The sequence below is a fragment of the Musa acuminata genome, chromosome BXJ2-1 (genome assembly GCF_036884655.1).
Source record: "Musa acuminata AAA Group cultivar baxijiao chromosome BXJ2-1, Cavendish_Baxijiao_AAA, whole genome shotgun sequence".
NCBI classification, from domain to species: domain Eukaryota; kingdom Viridiplantae; phylum Streptophyta; class Magnoliopsida; order Zingiberales; family Musaceae; genus Musa; species Musa acuminata.
This window is the reverse complement of record NC_088338.1, coordinates 31,380,037-31,405,655: the sequence shown is the minus strand read 5'-3', so window position 1 is coordinate 31,405,655 and position 25,619 is coordinate 31,380,037. Positions and strand designations below refer to the sequence as shown.

The 25,619-nt window shown below is 41.8% G+C and overlaps 1 pseudogene; it reads right to left on the bottom strand.

The window, feature by feature from the left end:
• LOC135598236 (uncharacterized) overlaps window positions 1-25,040 on the bottom strand; it is a 28,166-nt pseudogene extending 3,126 nt beyond the window's left edge.
• Window positions 25,041-25,619: the final 579 nt, after the last annotated feature.

Below are 25,619 nucleotides of genomic sequence, written 5' to 3'. Positions count from 1 at the left end.
AAAACAAAATTCCCAATTCCCAAAGAGATGTTCGTCGTCGTGCGAAGATTGGTGCGCAAAATCCGCGAAACTTAAAACTGTGTATAGAGTAGATTGTGTTACCGAGGGAGATTGTATATCTTTGTTTCCTTGCAGATCCTTAGGAGAGGGTGAAGGAGGTCAAGCGTCCTCCTCTCTAACGGTGATCCACACAGTAGGGTTGCGATGACGCTCCTCAAAACTCCAGGCCTGCTTTGAGGTGGAGAGGGAGAGGAGAATAGGAAAGGCAAGCAAAGACTCTAGCCTATGAGGTTCTGAATCCCTCCTATTTATAGAGGTCCCCTGTCAAACCCTAATGGGTCCTCCCCTAGTGGGTATTGGATTTGCATCCAATAGGAGATTGTGTTACCGAGGGAGATTGTATATCCTTGTTTCCTTGCAGATCCTTAGGAGAGGGTGAAGGAGGTCAAGCGTCCTCCTCTCTAACGGTGATCCACACAACAGGGTTACGACGACGCTCCTCAAAACTCCAGGCCTGCTCTAAGGTGGAGAGGGAGAGGAGAATAGGAAAGGCAAGCAAAGACTCTAGCCTATGAGGTTTTGAATCCCTCCTATTTATAGAGGTCCCCTGTTAAACCCTAATGGGTCCTCCCCTAGTGGGTATTGGATTTGCATCTAATAAGACAAGGGCTCCGTCGGATATCTTATATCCGAACCTCTACTCATCACAATGCCTACCATATGTGTGTGACCCTCTAGGCCCAATATCGAGCTGGCCGTGAGTCATACCCGTCAGAACTCCTTCTAACTCAGTGAATTATTATCTCTGTAATAATTCACTTGACTCATCGACTACGGACGTACTAGGCCACTACGCCGTAGTCCCCAAACGATACAGGGGAATCCAATCCATTGGACCTGTCTGTCCTCAGTTACCGTGTACCTATAGTCCCTCATCCATCTAATATCCCAAAGACCGTATATCGAGCATGGTGTTGTCAGACCCATACGGTTTCTACTCGAGTCTCGCTCTAATCGGATTCTCCCGGAGAACTCTTTCTCTCTCAACCCGAATGACCCTAGTCAGGGATTTGTCTGAGCAAAAACACATGGGATATTCCTCTCATGACGCCGAGAGTGGATGATCCTCTATCGACACTCAATAGCCCTCGTAAGGTCGACTACCACTCCCAATGACCAGCTGTACTAGATCTGGGACAACCAAACCTATAAGTCTGGTATCAAAGAGTGGAGCACTCATACAGGACATCCTCGGTGTCTCAAGTCTAAGGACCAAATATACCACTAGGACTACGGAATCGCTGTTTGACAATAAGGCATCATCAACCATCCAGCATTCCGTAAGCGGATCAATCAGTGAACTCATTCTCCAATGAGCACCTGTACTGTATCCTTAGTGTCCCTACACGAGCAGCTATGAGACCAACTGCATCCATCATATGGACGAGTATACAGCACACCAGTCTGTCCGGTTATCATGATGTCCCTCTCGAGTAACCTATGACTGGGATTATTTAGGATATGTGTTTAAAGGTGAATCGATCTCATTATCGTGATCTCATCACGATCCGATTCCCATTGCACAAATCCAAGGACATCACAATATATATATGCACATATGCAATAGTTATAAAGTGATATACGCCAAAATATAATAAGCAAAAAGATTCTGTATCAAGTCACACGTGCTATCACTCACGTGATTGGCTTGCTTGGCACCTATGACTAGCAATCTCCCACTTGACCTAAAGCCAATCACCTATGTGTCTGATCCCCATCAGACCCCTGTGACGCTCAAAGATAATCTGAGACAACGGCTTTGTCAGTGGATCTGCAATGTTATCTTTGGATGGAACTCTTTCCACTACTACATCTCCTCGGGTTACGATCTCTTTGATAAGGTGGAACCTCCTCAGAACATGCTTAGATTTCTGATGAGACCAGGGTTCCTTTGCTTGAGCAATCGCCCCGTTGTTGTCGCAATATAGGGAGATCGGCTCCTCGCTACCCGGCACAACTCCCAAATCTGTAATGAACTTCTTCAACCAGACTCCCTCCTTTGCTACATCTGATGCAGCAATGTACTCCGCCTCTGTGGTCAAGTCAACAGTTGTATCTTGCTTGAAACTCTTCCAGCACACTGCTCCTCCATTCAAGGTGTACACATACCCTGAATTCGACTTGCTATCATCGATATCAGATTGAAAACTTGAGTCAGTGTAGCCTTCAACCTTAAGGCTATTACCTCCATATACTAGTAAAACATCCTTAGTCCTTCTCAAGTACTTAAGGATACACTTTACTGCTTTCCAGTGCCCCAAGCCTGGATCCGCCTGATACCTGCTCGTGACACTCAGAGCATGCGCTATATCAGGCCTAGTACATAGCATGACATACATGATAGACCCTATTGCTGAGGCATAAGGTATCATATTCATGTTCGCCCTTTCTTCTGGAGTCTTTGGGGACATACTCGTAGAAAGCGATATCCCATGTCTCATCGGTATGAGACCTCTCTTGGAATTTTCCATGTCAAACCTTTTGACAATGGTTTCTATGTACCTGGACTAGGACAAGCCAAGCATCCTCTTGGATCTATCTCTATAGATTCTAATCCCCAAGATATAGGATGCTTCCCCTAAGTCCTTCATGGAGAAGTGTCTAGATAACCAAGCCTTTACTGTGGATAGCATTCCTACGTCATTCCCAATGATAAGGATGTCATCCACATATAACACCAAAAAGGTGATAGCACTTCCACTTACCTTTCTGTACGCACAAGGCTCATCTTCGTTCTTAACGAAGTCATAAGATCTGATTGCCTCATCAAATCTTATGTTCCAACTTCGGGAAGTTTGCTTTAGTCCATAAATGGATCTAAGCAACCTACACACCTTATCTGGGCAGTTCTTAGAAACAAATCCCTCAAGTTGCATCATATACACCTCCTCCTCGAGGTTCCCATTGAGGAATGCGGTTTTCACATCCATCTGCCAGATCTCATAATCATAGTGTGCTGCAATAGCCAATATAATTCTGATGGATTTTAGCATTACTACGGGTGAGAAGGTTTCGTCGTAGTCAACACCTTGCCTTTAACGATACCCCTTAGCCACTAGCCTTGCTTTATAGGTCTCTACCTTTCCATCTACTCTGATCTTTTTCTTAAAGATCTACTTGCAACCGATGGGTACAATACCTTCGAGCGCATCAACTAGGTTCCAAACCTTATTGGAGTACATAGAATCCATCTCAGAATTCATGGCTTCTTGCCACTTCCCGGAGTCTATACTCATAATAGCCTCCTCGTAGGTCTGAGAATCAATATCTTCAACATCCTCTCCTCTAATATGTCTCACATATCTCTCAGGAGGATGGGATACTCTATCAGACTTGCGTAAAGTTGAAACTTGTGTATTAGGTACCTGAACAGACTCGGGCTGTAGAGTGGTGCTTGAGCTTGGTTCTCCCACCTCGCTCAACTCTATCATTCTCCCACTATCTCCGCCAAGAATGTGTTCCTTCTCAAGGAACACTGCTCTCTTAGCTACAAAGACCTGTTGGTCCTCAAGATGATAGAAATAATACCCACAAGTTTCCTTGGGGTATCCCATAAATTTGCATCGCTCTGTCCTTGGTTCTAACTTATCGGGGTTGTGTCTTTTAACATGGGCAGGGCAGCCCCAAATCTTAACAATCTTAAGATCAGGCTTCTTCCCTTTCCATATCTCATATGGTGTAGACACTACCGACTTAGTTGGAACTCTATTCAGAAGGTAAGCTACGGTTTCTAGGGCATATCCCCAGAATGAGATGGGTAGGTCAGCGAAACTCATCATGGACCGTACCATATCTAATAACGTACGATTTCTCCTTTCAAAGACACCATTGAGCTGAGGTGTATAAGGAGGTGTCCATTGGGTTAATATCCCATGGTCCTTGAGGAACTGAGTAAACTCTGTACTTAAGTACTCACCTCCTCGATCTGATCAAAGAGTTTTGATACTCTTTCCAGTCTGGTTCTCCACCTCATTCTTATACTCTCTGAATTTCTCAAAGGCCTCGGACTTGTACTTCATTAAGTACACATATCCATACCTTGAGAAATCATCAGTAAATATAATGAAGTAGGAGTAACCTCCAATGGCATGAGTTGACATGGGTCCACATACATCACTATGTATGAGTTCCAACAACTCAGTAGCTCTCTCTCCAGTTCCACTAAATGGAGAGTTGGTCAGTTTTCCACGAATGCACATAGTCGAATGAATCTAGATATCCATTATTTAGTAACTTTTGAATCCTTCTTTCATGGATGTGACCTAGCCTACAATGCCACAGGTATGCACTGTTCACCTCATCTCGTTTCCTCTTAGACACTTACATTCATGATATGTGGAGTAGTGTCTTGCATAAACAAACCTTTATGCAATATTCCTCTCGTCAATCTCCCCTCGGCTTTACTAGAATTTACAATAAATTGTAGATGTGATAAGCAATACTGGTATCCAATACCAATGCACTATCACAAAAATCTGACAATTGGAGATTGATCATGAATGTACCTGAAGCTTCTTCAAGCTTCTATTTCGCCCTTTCTGCAAGGTACTCTTTGCAGTTTCTCTTCTAGTGCCCATCTTTACCACAGTGGAAGCACTGGCCTTTGTCCTTTGCTGGGTCTTTCTTAGCAACCTTTGCTTTACCTGGTTTGCCCTTGCCCTTTCCCTTCTTAAGGGACCTTTCTGCTTTCCTTTTCTTTCTGGTCTCACCAGTGTAGAGAATTGGCTTCTCTTTCTTAATAGTACTCTCTGCCTCCCTCAACATATTGAGGAGCTCTGGGAGAGTCACCTCAAGCTTGTTCATATTAAAATTCATTATAAACTGTGAAAAGAAATCTAGTAGGGACTGAAGCACAATGTCCACACACAAGTTATCTTCTAGGACCATTCCTAGACCTGTGAGTTTCTCTATCCACTCAATCATCTTTAGGACATGGTTCTGAACCGGTGTCCCCTTAGTCATCCTAGCGTGGAAGAGGCTCTTAGATATCTCATATCGCTGAGTCCTTCCCTGTTCCTCAAACAATTTACGGACATGTAGGAGAATGGATCTGACATCCATCTTTTCATGTTGTCTCTGTAACTCAGGAGTCATAGAGCCCAACATATAGCACCGAGCAAGAGTGGAGTCATCAATGTACTTCACGTAGCGAGCGATCTCATCCTCGTTTGCCCCTTCTTCGGGCGTAGGCATCATTGTATCAAGGACGTACACAATTTTCTCCGCTGTGAGAACAATTCTCAAGTTACGGAGCCAATCCGTATAATTTGGACCAGTGAGGCGGTTGACATCAAGTATGCCACGTAAGGGATTTGAAAGCGACATTTTCTGAAAATAAAGATGCAGCAGAAATGAATAACATGCAGATTTTGTAAGAAATAAACTATCAAGATATGGACTTCTATCTTAATATGCTCCCACTATTTTACTAACGAGTCACGCGACACCCTCAGCACGTGAAACGGAAGTCTCCGGCAGACTTCTAGTGGGGATCAGGATCCAATCAGCATCTTAGTGTAACCTCGAGGGACTCGACCAATCATACTAAGCCTAAAAGGTAGGCAACTCTTGCCGATCGTAACTCCTTGTGATTCCCAACCTATTCGGCCTCCGAATCACCATGGCCTCGAGGGACTCGACCAACCATTATGCTCGGTTAAGTCAACACCTTCGTTACAAGATGAGTTTGATTTGATGATATACCCTCGAGGGACTCGACCAAGCATACCATGCCCTCAGGTCACCGGTGACATCTCTATGTCGTAAGCAAGATAGCGAATCGCGATATAGGTGAGTCTCGAGGGACTCGACCAACTCAACCTACACCGGGAATCGGTTCCTACTCATAACGATGGAAGGCCACGTGGGTCAATCTAATTGCCTCACATTTACCGACTTAATATTATCGAGAGAGATGTTTCTTATGATTTGGTCTCCTAATATGACATGTCACACATATACATATTTAATATATATCTACATCGCATGCAAATATATATACATATCTAGTATGTGTATAAGCAATCACACCAGATGATCATGGACCACAACCTAATATGATTAGGCCCGAGCCAGTAGGCCTAATCACTCACATCAAGATCTATGTGTGCAATGGTGCATCTCCATGCCCTGTGATCGTCCATCTCGTCCTCGTTGGTTCCGTCGACATCTTGATGCATCTTCATGTATCACGATCGTCCGTCTCGTGGGTCCCGCTATCGCATCCACGCTCCCGCTGTGCCTCCTCATGTGATTACAACTTAATCATAGGCACGCAGGCCCAACAATACACGAAAAATATAATGGAGGCACGCACACCTCAATAATAATAATCACAAGTACACACATCACACGGTCCATGATCATCCGTCCACACATCATATATCACATGTATAAATAATCATCATCATGTAGGACTACTAGATAATAATAAAAATAATAATCAACTAAACCTTTTTATTAATTAATATTTTCTGAAATCAGGGACATATAGGGAATTTCTCAATTCCTAAGGGTATTTTCATAATTTAGATAAAAGACAAAAACTGGAATTTCTCAAATTCACAAGGGCAAAAATGTCTTTTTTCCCTAAACCCTAATTCCCTCTTACTGTTGCCGCCGCTGCCACCTTATTGGCGGCGGCCTGCGCGCCGGGGCGAGGGCGCTGCCCTCGCCTATAGGCGGCACACCCGCTGGCGGCACTACCGCTGCAGGTGGCGGCACACCCGTGGGCGCCCCCGCGGGCGCCGCCGCCTCCGCGGGCGGTTCTTCCTGCGGGGCAACGCCCGCACGCGGTGCTGTCCCGCCGGGCGACCACCACTGTGGGGGGGGTTTTCGCCCGCGGTGGCAAGCACCGCTGCCCTGCGGCGCCTCACCCCGCGGGAGAAGCGGCCGTAGGCGCCTCTGCTCGTGGGCTGCCAGCCCCGCCGGATGTAAGCCTGCTGCAAGCAGGCCGCCGGCCGGCTGTTGCAGACGCAGCCCCTATGCTGCCCGCTTTCGGCTGCGCTGCACACACGCAGATCGAGGGTAGCAACTGTTGCTGCCCTTCTATGTTTTTGCGTCAACGATTTTGACGTCAAAATTCTTCCTAAACACAACACACGCAGTTCAAAACCAATCATTCGCATGAACAACCTGGCTCTGATACCACTGTTGGGAAATCTTGGGGGCGACATCATATGCGCAGCGGAAGAACAAGAAAACAAAATCTCCGATTCCCAAAGAGATGTTCGTCGTCGTGCGAAGATTGGTGCGCAAAATCCGCGAAACTTAAAACTGCGTATAGAGTAGATTGTGTTACCTAGGGAGATCGTTTATCCATGTTTCCTTGCAGATCCTTTGGAGAGGGTGAAGGAGGTCAAGCGTCCTCCTCTCTAGCGGTGATCCACACAGCAGGGTTGCGACGACGCTCCTCAAAACTCCAGGCCTACTCTGAGGTGGAGAGGGAGAGGAGAATAGGAAAGGCAAGCAAAGACTCCAGCCTATGAGGTTCTGAATCCCTCCTATTTATAGAGGTCCCCTGTCAAACCCTAATGGGTCCTCCCCTAGTGGGTATTGGATCTGCATCCAATAAGTCAAGGGCTCTGTCGGATATCTCATATCCGAACTTCTACTCATCGCAATGCCTACCATATGTGTGTGACCCTCTAGGCCCAATATCGGGCTGGCCGTGAGTCATACCCGTCAGAACTCCTTCTAACTCAGTGAATTATTATCTCTGTAATAATTCACTTGACTCATCGACTACGGACGTACTAGGCCACTACGCCGTAGTCCCCAGACGATACAAGGGAATCCAATCCATTGGACATGTCTGTCCTCAATTACCGTGTACCGATAGTTCCTCATCCATCTAATATCCCAGAGACCGTATATCGAGCATGGTGCTGTCAAACCCATACGGTTTCTACTCAAGTCTCGCTCTAATCGGATTCTCCCGAAGAACTCTTTCTCTCTCAACCCGAATGACCCTGGCCAGGGATTTGTCTGAGCAAGAACACATGTGATATTCCTCTCATGACACCGAGAGTGGATGATCCTCTATCGACACTCAATAGCCCTCGTAAGGTCGACTACCACTCCCAATGACCAGCTGTACTAGATTTGGGACAGCCAAACCTATAAGTCTGGTATCAAAGAGTTGAGCACTCATACAGGACATCCTTGGTGTCTCAAGTCTAAGGACTAGATATACCACTAGGAATACGGAATCGCTGTCCGACAATAAGGCATCATCAACCATCCAGCATTCCGTAAGTGGATCAATCAGTGAACTCATTCTCCAATGAGCACCTATACTGTATCCCTAGTGTCCATACACAAGCAGCTATGAGACCAACTGCATCCATCATATGGACGGGTATACAGCACACCAGTCTGTCCGGTTTTCATGATGTCCCTCTCGAGTAACCTATGACCGGGATTATTTAGGATATGTGTTTAAAGGTGAATCGATCTCATTATCGTGATCTCATCACGATCCGATTCCCATTGCACAAATCCAAGGACATCACAATATATATATGCACATATGTAATAGTTATAAAGTGATATACGCCAAAATATAATAAGCAAAAAGATTCTGTATCAAGTCACACGTGCCATCACTCACGTGATTGGCTTACTGGGCACCTATGACTAGTAGTTAAAAACTAATCTTTCGCATAAACAACTTGGCTTTGATACCACTATTAGGAAATCTAGGGTGTGACATCACATGCGCAATGGAAGAACATTAAAAACAAATTCCCAATTCCCAAAGTTGTATTCGTCATTGTGCAAAGATTGATGCACAAAAATCATGAAACTTAAAACTGCGTATAAGATAAATTGTGTTACCTAGGAAGATCGTATATCCCTGAATACTTGCATATATCTCTAGGAGAGGGTGAAGGAGGCCAAGCACCCTCCTTCTAGCAATGATCCATATAGTATGGCTGCAATGACGCTCCTCAAAATTTCAGACTTGCTATCTGAGGTGGAGAGGAGGAGGAAAATAGGAGAGGCAACCAAAAAGCTCTGGCCTATGAACCATTAGTTCCCTCCTATTTATAGAGGTTTCCTATAAACTTAACCCTAATGGATCCTACCTTATTGAGTATTGGATCTCCACCCAACTATCCAGCCTCTTAGATTAATAGATCTCTATCCAATAATCTCTAATAGGCTCTTATTGGATCTCATCCGTATGATTCAATAATTTAAAGCCTCATTGGATATCCATTAAGATAGGGGCTTCGGCGAATATCTCATATTAGTCTACTCATCGCAATGCCTACCATATGTGTGTTACCCTCTAAGCCCAATATCGAGTTGGCCGTGAGTCATATCTGTCAAAATTCCTGGCTTAGTGAATTATTATCTTCATAATAATTAACTCGACTCATCGACTGCGGATGTACTAGGCCATTACGCCGTAGTCCCCAGATGATACAAAGGAATCTAATCCATTGGACCTGTCTATCCTCAGTTACCATGTACATAGTCCCTCATCCATCTAATATCCCAGAGACCATATACTAGGCATGGTGTTGTTAGACCCATACGGATTCTAATTGAGTCTTGTTCAAATTGGATTCTCCTAGAGAACTCTTTATCTCTCAAACCGAATGACCCTAGCTAAAATTTGTCTGAGTAAGAATACATGGGATATTTCTCTCATAACACCAAGAGTGAATGATCCTCTATCAATACTCAATAGTTCTCGTAAGGTTGGCTACCACATCCAAAGACCAATTGTGCTAGATCTGGAACTTCCAGACCTATAAGTCTGGCATCAAAAAATCGAGTATTCATATAGGACATCCTTGGTATCTCAAATCTAATGACCATATACACCATTAAGATTACGGAATCGCTATCTGATAATAAGATATCATTAACCATCCAATATTCTATAAGCAGATCAATTAGTGAACTCATTCTCTAATGAGCTCCTGTAATGTATTCCTAGTGTCCCCACAAGAGCAGCTATGAGACCAGCTGCATCTATCATATCGATGGGTATACAGCACACCAGTCTGTCTGGTTATCTCAATATCCCTCTCGAGTAACCTATGACCGAGATTATTTAGGGTCTGTGTTTAAAGGTGAATCGGTCTCATTATTGTGATCTCATCATGATCCGATTCTCATTGCATATATATATATATATATATATATATATATATATATATATATATATATATATGTATATGTTAAAATATAATAAGCAAAAAGATTGCGTGTCAAGTTATATGTGTCATCACTCACATGATTAGCTTACAGGGCACTTATGACTGGGCAGTTGTATCGTTAGTACACCGAAAATTTGGGATAAGATACTTTTTGGCTTCAATTTTGAACTCATTGGAGCTTATAAATACCCCACTCTTTTCTGCATTAAAGAGTAACATATGTGTGAAAAAAACCTTGAACTGTTGGGGTGTGAAAGTGTTATAAAAGTACTAAGTGTCCTCCTCCTCTCTCTTTAGCTTTGTAATCATTCAAGAAGAGGTGTGAGGCTTGTAAGGGTTATCTCCTAAACCCGTGAAAAAAAGAAAGCATTGTAAGAAGGTAATTGGTCTTCACCTATTGAAGGAAGACTATTAGTAGATGTTGGTGACCTCAACAGAGGAGGAATCAGAAGTGGACGTAGGTCACAATGACCAAACCACTATAAATCCAGTATGTTATTTCCTTACTACTTACTTTCATTACTTAGTTGCTCACTTCACTTTACATTTACTTTAAGTCATTACTTTCATTACTTTCCGATACGGGCTTTGTTGAAACAATTTTATCGAACAAGATTTTTCAAATCGACATAATTTTACATAAGTACTAATTCACCCCCCCATCTTAGTGTCGTATTGATCTTAACAACTACAGCGGAAGCCCACTTTGGTGGACGACCAAGGCCCGCTATGAGAGAATAAGACTCGCTATGGTGGAAGTCACTATGGAAGAGCCATAAAACTCGCTACGGTGGAAGCCACTATAACATAAGCCTGATGGGCAAACAAGGTGCCATGTGCCCCAAGCGAATAGGTCAAGAAACCTGACCCATACCATCACTAACCACAACATTACCAATGTGGGTAGGTCACAAAACCTACCCACATCTCGTCATTTAAGCATGTCAAATGAAATACACTCAAAACGTAAAAAAATCATGAAACTAAACCTTGATAAAATGAAATGGCTGAATGACATGCCTCGAACCCTCTTATTGGAGCCCCGAAGCATGCCTTCCAAAGGTGATAAATGATAGAAAAAGTAATGACATAGGCATTATACTACCAACTCACCCAACTGGGGATTGCCACCTAGGCGATGATATGGGCAGAAAAACTTGCGCTCCTCCTTTGTGGGTGTCAACAAGAACACGATCCACTAGCCTCCTACCCACCTTGATCTCCGAGAGAGCCACACAAGCTAGCCACAAAGTGTATTAATCCTCGATAGCTAGGCCCATCCCCCCTTCTCCCCTTTTAGGTCACTTGTCGCAAGCGACCTATCATCCCTCATCAACCATGATTTCGGAAAGGCCCGCACGCCTAGCGACAAAGGGCATTAATCCTAGGCGACATGGTCTGGTTCCCTGTTTTCCTCTCTTTGGATGCCTAGCATAAGGGACCATCCCCTGCTCATCCTAAACAAACTCCAGCCTTAACAAACGATACTCCCGTAGTCATCTTTCCCTGACGCCACCCACAGAGAGGTGTGCCCACCAGCTGTTGACATAAATGAACCCTTGAAAGACTTAAAGGTGATAGCAGATAAGATTTTCCCAACTATATGAGGAAATCCTCTATTCTGTTGAGGGAAATCCTCCCTCCTAATCTGTATAAATAGGAGAGGGACATGTTAATGCATTCAAGCTTCTTCAATAAAGCTTCTTTAATAATTCTTCTTATCTTCTATTCTTTCCAACATGGTATCAGAGCAGGTGAGATGAGCGAGGCTCCACGGCCATTGAAGCTTACCATTCACCACATCCCTTGCCTCTATAAAGCAGAGAAGGGGGGAACTTTTTCCCACCGGACTCACTTACCCGTCGGACTCCCCTCTCCGTCCATTGTACGGTCGTCCGCTATATGGCGCTTGATACCTTCACTGCTACCCTAGCCGCTACCGTGACCACACCTGGCGTCACCATCAAGTGTGGCCACAACAATGAGGGCCTATTTTGGTACGGCCGACTGCTCGCCCTCGATAGTGGATCCCTCTCAAACCCCTGCCCACTCCTTCCCTCTTCTCCTCCATACGGCCTTCTTCTTCATTAGCACCGCCTACACCGACCCTAGGCTCGGGTTGTCCACCGCCATAGTATCGTCTTCATCAAGCTGTGATCTATATCAATCGTAACTCGCTGCCTCACTATCAACTCAATCCTCAACTCTTGCTAAGAGCAAATCACTACAAGTTTCTCCACCAAATCGCTACAGCTTCTTCCTCTACTGTACCTCTGCTGCAGCTTTCTCCTCTATTACACCTCTGCTGTAGCTTTCTCCTCTACTGCACCTCCGCTGTAGCTTTCTACTCTACTGCACCTCTACTACAGCTTTCCTATCTACTGTAGCATCATTGTAACTTCCTCCTCTATGGCTTCTTCCTTTACTACAGCATTGCTATTGCTTTCTCCATTACTGTAGCTTTCTCCTATGCTGTAGCCGTCATCGTCGCCATCGCAGTTGCAACCGTCGTCGTCGCAGCCGCTGCCGCCGCCGTCGCATCAACAACAGCAGCAGCAATGATCCAAGATTGCTTTGCATCGATCCAAGATTGCTTTGCATCGATCCAAGATTGATATCCTTGACAATGGTATCCTTGACAAGAGCACCATCTTGCGGGGTACAATAGCAGATAAGATTTTCCCAACTATATGAGGAAATCTCTGTACTCTGTTGAGGGAAATCCTCTATTCTGTTAAGGAAAAACCTCTCTCCTAATCTATATAAATAGGAGAGAGACATGTGATAACAGAGAGATTTTCTCTGATAAAAGAGAGATATTCTCAACTGCATAGCAGATGAGATTTCCTCAACTGCATGAGGAAATCTCTCTGCTGAGTTAAAGAAATATCCTCTTTCACTATGTATAAATAGACTTCACATGATACTACTTGAAGTGTGCCTTTTTGCTTTATCCTTATAATTTCATTCTTCATTTTCTCATTCTATCATGGTATCAGAGCGGCGTTCTCCTCTTTGAGTCTTTCAACCTCACCCATCAGCTTCACGTCAGGCCATGGAAGCTACTGCATCATCATCTTCCCACTTTTCATCGCCGCTAGTGCCCCGTCACTGACCCTCTGCTCCAGATCTGCCAGATCTGCTCTACTTCCGCGTGCTGGTCCATCGACCAGCTCCTTGCCTTCTCCCTCCAACGCCTCCGCCACCGCTGTCCTCGACTCCGGCAACATTATCCTCACTGCCCAGAGTCCTTCCTATAGAACTGCTGCATAGAAATCTACAGCTTTACACCATCTTGCATAGGTCTTTTCCTTCAACGAAGACCTTATTCTTTCACAGATCTTATTTGCCACCACCTCAGGTGACATTGATCTATACCAACACTTCTTTCTCCCTGATCATATCTTCCATATGTCATCATCATCTACCTCTGATGCTCCCATTACTGTTCCCGCAGGGAACCATAGTATCTTCCCACATACAAACCTTATCTCCATAAATGCAGCAACCCTCATCCCCTTCAAATTATCCAACGGTGGTAACTACGCATCATGGCGTGCTCAATTCTCTAATATATTATTTGGCTATGATCTTCTAGGCTATGTCGATGGCTCTCTTCGTTGTCCACCGGCGATGCTCAACATCCCAGGCGCATCCGATCCAGTACCAAATCCGGATCACAAACTATGGTTACACCAGGATCGCCTCATCCTTCAAGCAATTCAAGCCTCGATCGCTGGATCCCTTGCCCCACTCATTTCTTCATGTGACACTGCTGCCGAAGCTTGGTGCAAGTTGCAAACCACCTTGGCCAATCGTTCTCGCACTCGCATGCTCAGTCTTCTATCCAGCCTCATGAAGATAAAACAAGAGGGAAGTAATATTGCTGATTATCTACATAACATAAAGATTATCATCGATAACTTGGCCTTGGTAGGTCATTCCCTCAGTGATGAAGAAGTTACTGTTCATATCCTCAATGGCCTCGGAGACGAGTACAAGGAATTGGCAGTAGCAATACGGGCGGGTGATTCACCAATCACATTCGAAGAACTTTTCGACAAGCTGATTGACTTTGAGATATATCTCAAGCGCGAGGACAAACCGTCAGGACCATCCATCACAGCTCAAGTCACTCAAAAAAGGAGGGGCAATTCGTATAACAAGATTGTCAACAAAGGTTTGACCAAGACACCTTCTGAACCTATGAGCTCTAAACCAACTATTCCTCCTCCTCATCCTCAACATTCCAATCACAACAACCAAGGTGGCTTCTCCAATCATCCGCAGTCCTGGCGCCCTCACTACACAAACCAACAAAGAATTGTTTGCCAACTATGTGATAAAGTCGGTCACTCTGCAAAGGTCTGTCGATCTCGACCCAGACTTCCTGCTCAATCACATTGGCCTCAAGCAAATCTCACGACTACTCCAACGACTAGTGATCATAATTGGATTGTAGACTCTGGCGCATCCCACCACATTACCTTATATCTCCAGAACTTGTCCATCCACAACAACTATGGTGGCACTGAGGATATCATCATCGGTGACGGTAAAGGAATTCCTATTACTCATACGGGTTCTACACTGCTTAATTCACCTACCACAACCTTTACACTCGATGATGTTTTATGTGCACCTTACATTAAACGAAATCTCATTTCCGTTTCTCAATTTTGCAAACAAAATAATACCTCCATTAAATTCTTTCCTAACTCTTTTCTTGTTAAGGATTTGAGCACGGGGGCATCATTGGTCCAAGGCCAGAGTAAGGACAATGTTTATGAATGGCCGTCACTTCCACAAATAAAATAGCCCACTGCTTACTCCTCCGTTGCAGCATCAATCGATGTGTGGCATCGTCGTCTCGGTCATCCCTCTCTCCCTATCCAAAATAAATTACTTTCTCGTTATTCTCTTCCTACTCTTACAAATAATAGGGTTGCCACTTATTGTGATGCTTGTCTTCATAATAAAAGTCATAGACTTCCTTTCAGTGTTTCCTCTATATCATGTTCTAAACCATTTGAAATTATTTATACTGATGTTTGGGGCCCTGCTCCTGTTACTTCTTTTGATAAGTTTAGCTTTTATGTTATTTTTGTCGACTATTTTACTAAATACACATGGCTATATCCTCTTCGTCATAAATCAGAAGTTTCAAAAGTCTTCACCAACTTTAAAAAGCTGGTTGAAAACTTCTTTCAGTCTACAATTAAAACAGTCTACTCTGATGGTGGAGGTGAATTTCAAGCCCTCATATCCTACCTCTCAACCTGTGGCATCCAACACCTTAAGTCACCCCCACACACTCCTCAACTAGTTGGCTCTGCTGAACGTAAACATCAACATATCGTAGAAACTGGTCTCACACTTCTACATCAAGCCTCCATGCCACCAACTTTTTGGTCTGCCACCTTTCAAACTACTGTCTACCTTATTAATCGTTTGCTCACTCCAGTTCTTTAATACCAGTCTCCATTTGAAAAGCTATTTTCCAAATCCCCAAACATTCAAAAACTCAGAATATTTGGTTGTTTATGTTATCCGTGGCTACGTCCCTATGCCCCAGACAAGTTAGCGCCAAGATCTAAAGCTTGCATCTTCATAGGATATTCTCTTGAGCATAATGATTTTCGGTGCTACGAACCACAATCTCAAAAAGTCTTTATTTCACGGCATGTTGTTTTTGTTGAATCTGCCTTTCCATTTCAAAACCATGAATCTCCTACCATTCATACCACTCCAACAAATATTCATTCCTAGAGTATACATTCGATCCCCTCAAACGAACCTCCTCCCACACCATTCAGTCCTATTGTTGAAGATCCACACTCTTTTATTCTCCCGGTTCAACAACTCTCCACTCCCCCCATTCCTTCTCCCCTTCCTTCTTCACAAGTCTCCCCTACCACTGAAGTCGTATCCTCAGAAACACAACAACTTTCTTTACCTAGTGCCATCGATGTATCTCAACCTCTCTTGCAGCCTGTCGATGCCTTTCCATCACTCTTACCAATAACACAACCTGCAGTTCCTAGCCATCCAATGACAACACGCTCAAAAAGTGGTATCTTTAAACCACGTCAGGTTCTCGACCTCCATACTATCACCAATTCTTCTCTTGAGACCAGTGAACCTACCACAATTACTCAAGCACAAAAATCTTCGCATTGGCGTCAAGCTATGTGTGAAGAATATGATGCTCTTCTACATAACTCCACATGGACTCTTGTACCTTCTCATCCTACACAAAATATCATCGGGTGTAAATGGGTATTCCGAATTAAGCGAAACCCCGACGGGTCCGTTGCTCGATATAAAGCACGATTAGTAGCCAAAGGGTTTCATCAACGACCTGGAGTTGATTTTACAAAGACTTTTAGTCCTGTAGTTAAACCCACAACAATTCGGCTTATTCTAAGTTTGGCCATCTCCAGAGGTTGGAACTTACGACAACTGGACGTTAACAATGCCTTTTTATAGGGGACTCTAACTGAAGATGTCTTTATGCAGCAACCCCCTGGCTTTGTTCATCACCAGTATCCGAGACATGTTTGCAAATTACAAAAAGCCATTTATGGTCTCCGTCAAGCTCCCAGAGCTTGGTATACTGAACTTGGATCATTTCTGATATCAATTGGCTTCATCAACTCCAAGTCTGACACCTCTTTATTCCTCCGACAACATCATGGAAATTCAATATATCTTCTAGTTTATGTAGATGATATTATTGTTACAGGCAATGATCCCTTGGAGGTTCAGACATTTTTAAATCAATTGGCTGATCGATTCTCCCTCAAAGACTTAGGACCATTGAGCTACTTTCTGGGAATGGAAGCAACATTTACATCCTCCGGTCTCTTCCTCTCTCAAAGAAAGTATATTCAAGACTTATTATCAAAGACAAATATGCAGGATGCGAAAGTAGTTGCTACTCCTCTCTCTACTGGTGAATCACTCAAATTATGTGATGGCAGCCCTACCACGGACTCAACTCAATACCGGCAAGTACTTGGCTCCTTACAATACTTGGCTCTCACCCGTCCAGATATCTCATTTGTAGTCAATAAATTGTCTCAATACATGCACCAACCTTCTGCTATACATTGGTCTACGGTTAAACGAATTTTGCGATATCTTAAAGGGACCCTTAATCATGGTCTCTTTCTCCGCAAAACCACTCAACTTCATCTCCATGCCTTTGCTGATGCTGATTGGGCGGAAAACTTTGATGATAGAACCTCCACATCAGGGTATGTCATCTTTCTTGGGTCTAATCCAATCAGCTAGAGTTCTAAGAAGCAAAAGACAGTGGCCCGGTCTACAACTGAAGCTGAATATCGTGCTATTGCTACCACTGCTGCTGAACTCAACTGGATCACAAATCTCCTCAAGGAACTCAAAGTTAGCTTTACTCATACTCCCACAATATATTGTGACAATGTTGGAGCTACCTACTTATGTGTCAATCCAGTGTTCCACTCGCGCATGAAACACATCGCCATCGACTTTCACTTTGTGCGAGATCAAGTTGTCAGACATCAACTTCGTGTCTCTCATGTCCATATGGCTGATCAACTTGCAGACTCACTCACGAAGCCTCTAGCCCGCAAACTATTTTTGTTTCATCGATCCAAGATCGGTATCCTTGACAGGAGCTCAATTTTGCGGGGGCATGATAACAGAGAGATTTTCTCTGATAAAAGAGAGATATTCTCAACTGCATAGCAGATGAGATTTCCTCAACTGCATGAGGAAATCTCTCTGCTCAGTTAAAGAAATATCCTCTTTCACTATGTATAAATAGACTTCACATGATACTACTTGAAGTGTGCCTTTTTGCTTTATCCTTATAATTTCATTCTTCATTTTCTCATTCTATCAACATGTTAATGCATTCAAGCTTCTTAAACTTCTTTAATAATTTTTCTTATCTTCTATTCTTTCCAACAAAAGGGACCTTAATCAATGGTCGGCCACACTACATCGATTGCTGAGGTATAAAAGTCAGCCCCCAAAACCTAAAGGAGGAGGTATCTTGATCATTTTTCATCCCTAACTAACTTTACCATTGGAGGGGTCAGGTCGAGAACATCTCCCGACACCGACCAATTGTGCAGGGATCTCGGCGAGGCTAAGGCGCGCACCTCGGGATGATACCAAATCCACCTTTGGCAAACAAACAATACCTTAGGATCACTGTTGGCCAAGTCTACTCCCGGCTCTAATCTCCTCTTAGGATCCCTCATAGGCCCCTAGGACGAGCTTGCCCCTTTCGGATTGAACCAAGTCGTGTCGACTCCATGGTCAATGGTATCAAGATAACAACATCTAAATTATAATGGAAAACTTCAAGGAGTGTTTCTTTAACATGAAACGGAAAAAAAAATATTAAAGAAGAAATAAATATATTTACCAATTTGAGATATGGAGCGGCCAGAAGAAAACAGGCCACATAAGAAATAAATATCAGCAAGTATTTAGTGTAGGAAAAATAATAGATGAGAAAAAAAGAGAGGGTAAAATTTAATCATATTCCACGCATTTTAACAAGAGTTTAATGTTCATGTTATGGTTGTTGAATATTCATGTACAAAATATATAATATTATCTAAAATGAATGATGAAATAATTCCACAGAAAACATAAATATGGTCTTGCACTCTACTCACATATAATATGAGAAATAACTTGATTTATTAATTCATCTTCTTATGATGCATTTAGATGTTTCAGTCTTATATGATCTGTTGCTTACTCTGAAGTGGATAATATATTAGACTTAATTTAAAAAATAATCTTTTCTTTTAGATGATATTTTTAAGATCTTCGATCAAGATCGTAATCTTTAATTAAGATCCAATTAAAGTTTTTAGATTATAATCTCTAATCAAATTCAAATATGATTTATTCTTTTTTATCCCCTTCATTTGTTTATTTTTTTCCTCTCTCTTGATTAGATATTATGATTTGGCAACTTTTGACATATGTAGATTACCCTAAACTAATTAAATTTATTTGATAAAAATGAACTAAATTGATTCTGCATCCATCAACATATTTGTGATGCAAGTGATTGTGATTGATTGTAATTTCTAAGCATAAAGTTTTCTATGCGCAGTTGTATTCCTCGTAGCACTTTGCTTCATGAAACCCGTCACCGGCGCAAGCGAGATAAAGAGAGACGAGACGCTGTTGTTGTATCAAACATAAAACATCCTTATGTCGAAAGGCTTTGATGGCTTATTTCATCAGTAATCCAAAACAAACACTTGAGACCAATTGAGACACTCGAAATCAGATTTGGTAGCTCCACGTGCTCTCAGCGACAAATCTTGGATAGATGTGATCCGCCATCTTGAGAGCGGCAGATATCTGCTACGCCACAACAGTATACATCAGTTTTTACATTGAACAGTGGAGTGAATTATAGTATATAACCAAAAGTGTTCCTATTATAGTAAAAATAATTCTAAATTTTAAGCTTTCTTGAAGGAAATTACCCGTCATTCATACATCCATGACAAGGATCAGACAAGACTACAAACAAAAAATTTAAAAGAAAAAAAATACTAAAGTAAAAAACATGAGATGTACAATAATTAAAAATATTATCCATGAAAAAAATATCGAACTGAACTAAGAAATAGTAATGGATAGAGAACCCATTAACGGTCAATCATTATCCAACACATAAGTATCACGTGAAAACTAACATAAAAGGAAAAAGATATAGATCACTCTCACCCATCTGCCCATGTAGATAAAAGTCTAAGATAGACCGTTCGAGGTTGTCTTTGCCCCCTATCATCCATATTGATAAAACACCAATAGGAAGGACTTAAGGTCTACTATAGAGGGAGGATTTGTAATCCATTACAGTGGAGGGAGGACTTAAAATCTACCACACGGAGGGAGGACTCAAAATTCGCTACGGCAGAAATATAAAGCAAGATGTGCCCAAAGTGTGCGAGTTAAAAAAAACGACCCATGCAAAGAGAAATCTACCATGATGAAGGTATAGGGTAAAATGGATGAGTATCATAAAAAGGATGAGCTTCTTGTAGAGTGAAACCATGCAATACCATACACTAGATAGATCTTCCAAGGAACAAGACTTTTTTCGAGTAAGCCAATTTATTTAGGACCCTATGAATCTATTCTTTTTCCCGTTCAAAGTTCAGTCCTTTGTCTTTGGGTTTTCATGTCGAGAATTCTTTGCAGATGAAGAGATGTCAAATGTACCTATTACTTCTCAAACAAAACCTTCTACTTCTATGTATAAACGCTGGTTCATTAAGAATATACAAGAAAGGTACTTCGAATTGTTGATTCATCGCCAGAGATGGTTTAGAAACAATAGTCCATTATCTAATGGATCTTTCCTTTCTAATACTCTATATGAGAGTTATCAGTATTTATCAAATATGTTCCTATCTAACGGAACGCTATTGGATCAAATAACAAAAACAATATTGAGAAAGGGATGGTTTTTCTCGGATGAAATGAAATATTTGATTCATGTAACGGGAGAGATTTCTCATTCCTTAGCCATAAAGATATGTGGCCACGACATGAAAAAGGGATTAAGTGGAATAGGATCGGCCTGGTGGTAGAGTCATGGAAACATTTTTTATTCTATATTTTGGACCTTAGCTCCATGGAACAATATGCTACTGCTGAAACATGGAAGAATTGAAATCTTAGATCAAAACACTATGTATGGATGATATGAACTACCTAAACAAGGATTCTTGAACGGCGAATAACCAGAGTCTATTACTCACTATATCAAACAATTTCCATTAATGAAACCATATAAAAATCCATCGAAAAATCAAAAATACGCATGTCCGATGAAATGCTTATTGCTATCTGCTCCAATAACAAATCATTGGTTTAACTGAATAACTAAAGAAAATAGATAGACCTTTCTCTTCGTTTGAGGTCGATGGATCTTCTCAATTGGAAGATCCCCCGTATGGATAATACATATTCTGGTTGATTGAGCCTAATTCTAATCATTTTGTTTCGAAGCAAAGATATCTATAGAGGCCAGTTTGTCCTATTTAGATATTCACGATCAAGAGATATTGGATTCTCTTTCATATAGGCCCTGAAAGGAGAAGGAAGGCTAGAATGCCAACAGACATATATCTCTAATAGATGTTTGTCTATTCTCTAATTCACTCAACTCGATCCATTTTGGGAACGCCCAATGCTAAAGTCATTGAATGGGTAAGTCGTCAATCCCTAAAACAGACTTATATAATGTACTTTATCTACTGGGCTATGGGTACCGGTAGATATTTTACCAGAGGTTTTTATCAATCTACCCTTGTGTCATTCCTCTTGAATCATATACTCGGGGTGGGTGCAGGGCAGACGATTTCCAAACGGAATCCTCATTCATTAGATAGAGAAGATCACTAAGATTTCGTGATCCCCTACCGAACCTATTCCAATTCCAACAGCTCAGACTCGGATCGTGGGGATTGCCAGAATACTTCGTATCAACAGATAAGATGTTCGGTATATTAATATTAATTAGATCCAAAATCTGTTATTGAATTGCTCATTCAATGAGCATTCTCAATATTATGCCTTGAAGAGGACTCGAACCTCCATGCTATTTAGCACGAGATTTTGAGTCTCGTATATAAGGTGTGTGAGTCAGAAAAACCTAACCTATGCCAAGAGAAATCTACTATACTGAAGGCGTATGCCCAAATATGCCCGAGACATATGAGTTAGAAAAACTCGACTAACGCCAAGAGAAATCTGCCATAAAGAAGATGCATAAAAAAGTGTTCATGAGGTATGTGAGTCGGAAAAACTCAAACCATGCTAAGAGAAATCTATCATGATAAATGATCAATGTGAAATGTGCTTGAGGTATATAAATAAAAAAAACTTGACCTACACTAAAAGAAATTCGCCAACTATGATGAAGGCATAGGAAAAACCATCACAACAAAGGCGTAAGGTGAATGTGCCTAAGGCATGTGAGTTGAGAAAATATAACCTGTGCTAAGAGAAATCTATCACAATAGAGGTACAAGGCGAAATATACTTGAGGTGTATGAGTTAGGAAAATCTGATTCGCACCAAGAGAAATATGGCATGACAGAGATACAAGGAAAAATGTGCTCGAGGTGTGTGAGTTAGGAAAACTTGATATGCTAAGAGAAATATGTCATAACGAAGGCATAGGATGAAATGTGCCCGAGGTATGTGAGTTAGGAAAACCTGACTTGTGCCAAGTGAAATCCATCACGATAGAGGGCGTAGGGCAAAATATGCCTGAGCTATATGAATTGAGAAAACTCAACACATGCTAGTGGAAATCTACTACGACGAAAGTACAAGTCAAGATATGTTTAAGACGTGTGAGATAGGGAAACTCGACCTATGCCAAGAGAAATCCGTTAGACCAACATGTGTCCTTTTGGTGTCACGAAGGGGCAGGTTGGTAATAAGCTTATAGGATGAATTAAATGTTGCACTCTAGGCCTCAATACTAAGAGTCTCAAAGCACACCGGGGGGGAGGTGTGGAGGACAAATAATATAAAATACATTAATTGTTAATCATCATCTAACATATAACTACCATATGAAAATTATCTAGAAGAAAAAAGAACCACATCACCCCTGCTCATTTGCCCTTATGGACAAAAGTTCAAGACAGGCCATTTAGAGCTGTCTCCCCCCTACTGCTCACATGAACAAAACATCAATAGAGAGACAACGAAGCAATTACAAGTTATTCCCGCCAAGGCTAGCTATAAAAGGTAATCTCGGTGCTACGTCACGAGGTTCTCTTTTCGAAAAAAAAATCTATACCTATTAAATCCTCGATGACTAACTTGAGTATCGAAAGTATTGGATCGAAAAACTTTTCATAATATTAGTTTTAGTGTAGGCGCTACTTCGGAAGCTTGATACTTTCATCTTGGACACTCTTGTACTTCCAGGTTTGGACTACATTAAGTTGACTCATATGTCAATTATGATTTCTCCTAATAGTAATATTTTATTAAAGATTCAAGGAGCCAGAATATATTGAATAGCCTTGCCCACAACTTAAACTCTTAAGATTCTATAGTATCTGTTATCTATTTAAATCCTAACCAATGCCTCTAAAACTCCATTTTTTAGGAAAATAAATTTTACCAGAGCTAATAGACAAAAATCGAAGAAAAAGGTTGGGCCAAAAGAGTTAAGTGGCTTAAACTAAGTCTCGGATGGGCAAATTAATTCATGTGAAGCTTTGGTTTGAGCAAATGAAGATAAGTTGTCCCATAACGAAATATATGTAAACGAGTGAATTGCTCAGTAAAACTTAATAAGTTCTAACTCTCAAGAATAAGAAAAGTGAACAATTTGAACTCTAAAGAGTAAGGAAAATAAGGTTAATAATTAAGTTACACATGAAAGAAGAAGATTTTGGAAATAATATTCCGTTGAGTGTTGAAAATCCATAATGGATAATTGTGGATGAGTTTGAACTCTCGAGATTAAAGAAAAAGATGATCTATGAATATTAGAAACAATATTCATGTGTCACTTGAAAATAAGGATCAACTATTAACCGGAAAGATTTTGAAATAGTACTCAACCGTAATATGAAATTTAAGATACATTAAGGAATAGTTTTACATTTGAAAAAGCTAAGTAAAACATGATAAATATGGTTCATAATTTAATAGCTTAAACTTTTAAATTAAACTGGTGTCCACCACCTGTCAACTCTGATCAATTCAACTATGACTCGAGAAATTCTAACAATATCGTGTATAACATAATCAGTAGTTGATGTCAATGTAAGTTAAGCATGCAACAATTCTTTTTAGGTTTTTTTGGTGGGTTAATGAGTATTAGGTGGAATCATTTGGGACTTGGATTTTGGGTGATCCCCGTTCATTTATCTTGATAACCTAGTGTTTATCTGGCTTTAATCTGCAATCGACCTGGTTTTATTACAATTTCCACAAAATATGTAAGAAATACTAATAGTTTGTATTAACAAAAAGTCGTAGAATATGACTGATTTGAAATTAACCCACCAGATGAAGAAGAAGGGGGGCTACAAGCACACCAACGTACCTTGAAGGTGCCATTGACGTTGGAGTCCCTACTCCATTCCAGCTCGAGCTTCTTCGCCGCCGCCTGGTAGCTCGCCTTCAGGGCGTCGCCCCGGTCGAGTTTCCGCGCCACCACCAAGTCCCACGTATTGGCCGCCACGTAGTAGGTCGGCTCCACCATCGTCTTCTGCCGCTCACCGTGCTGGTACGTGTACTTCAACTTGCACTCCTCCGTCCCCACGACGTGGTGCACTGCCATCTTGTTGTCCTCGTTGAACTCCACCGACCCGTCCACCTCCGTCCGCCTCTCCTGCAGAGCGTGGCTGTACGTCATCCTCACTGTCTTCTCCATCAACTTGATGGAGTTCATGAACTTGAACTTCGCCTGTGGAAGATCATCCTTCTGATCCGTGCCAGCCTGCACGACGCGAAACGAGTCCTAATCCCACGTAGAACTCTGCATGCATGGCGTGATGAGGGGGAGATTGATGACCTTTGTGGGGGAGTAATCGATAGAGAAGGAGTTGGGCTTCTGGAGGGAGAAGGAGAGGGTCGGGGGCGAGCGGGCGGCGGTGCCGAGCACGAGAGCGTCGGAGACGGTGGCCCGGAGACTGGCGTCGCTAAACTTGGCGTTGATGGAGAGGGTGGTGGTGGCTTTGCCGTCGTCCTTGCCGGTCTCGTACTTGCCTGTCACTGTGGCCTTCATCATCACGAGCTACAAAAGTGTGCCTTGCGTTGGCGGATAGACGAGGAAGGGTGCCGTGACAGGAATAGCGTTCGGTCACCCGGTGAAGCTGGAATCGCTTTCAGATGTCACTTTGGAATCTCTTATTTTCTCCTTTTTTATTTTTTCTAATAATTCATTTTATTCATCTGAATATATATATATATATATATATATATATATATATATATATGTATTCCTGTAAAACTCAAAATTATGTAAATATATATGCATATAGTAATAATCTTGTAGATAAACTTCCACAGTTGACCGTCAGAAGGCTGATAGAGTATATATATTTTGAAATTCTAATTGATACCATTTATAAATTTCATTAAAACTATTTTCATGATGAATCAAATTTAAATGTATTAAAATATTTATTTATATATTTAAAAAAAATTAAATACAGAGAATGTTGAACGAAAGGAACATATAGCTCAAAACACATAGGAACATTTTTTAAGTTTAGATGAGATAGAAATCCTTTTCTTTGATTATTATTATTATTTTTTTAATTGGGAATCGCCTGTAAAGGGTGGCAGCGAAGATAAGAATCTGTTTTTAAT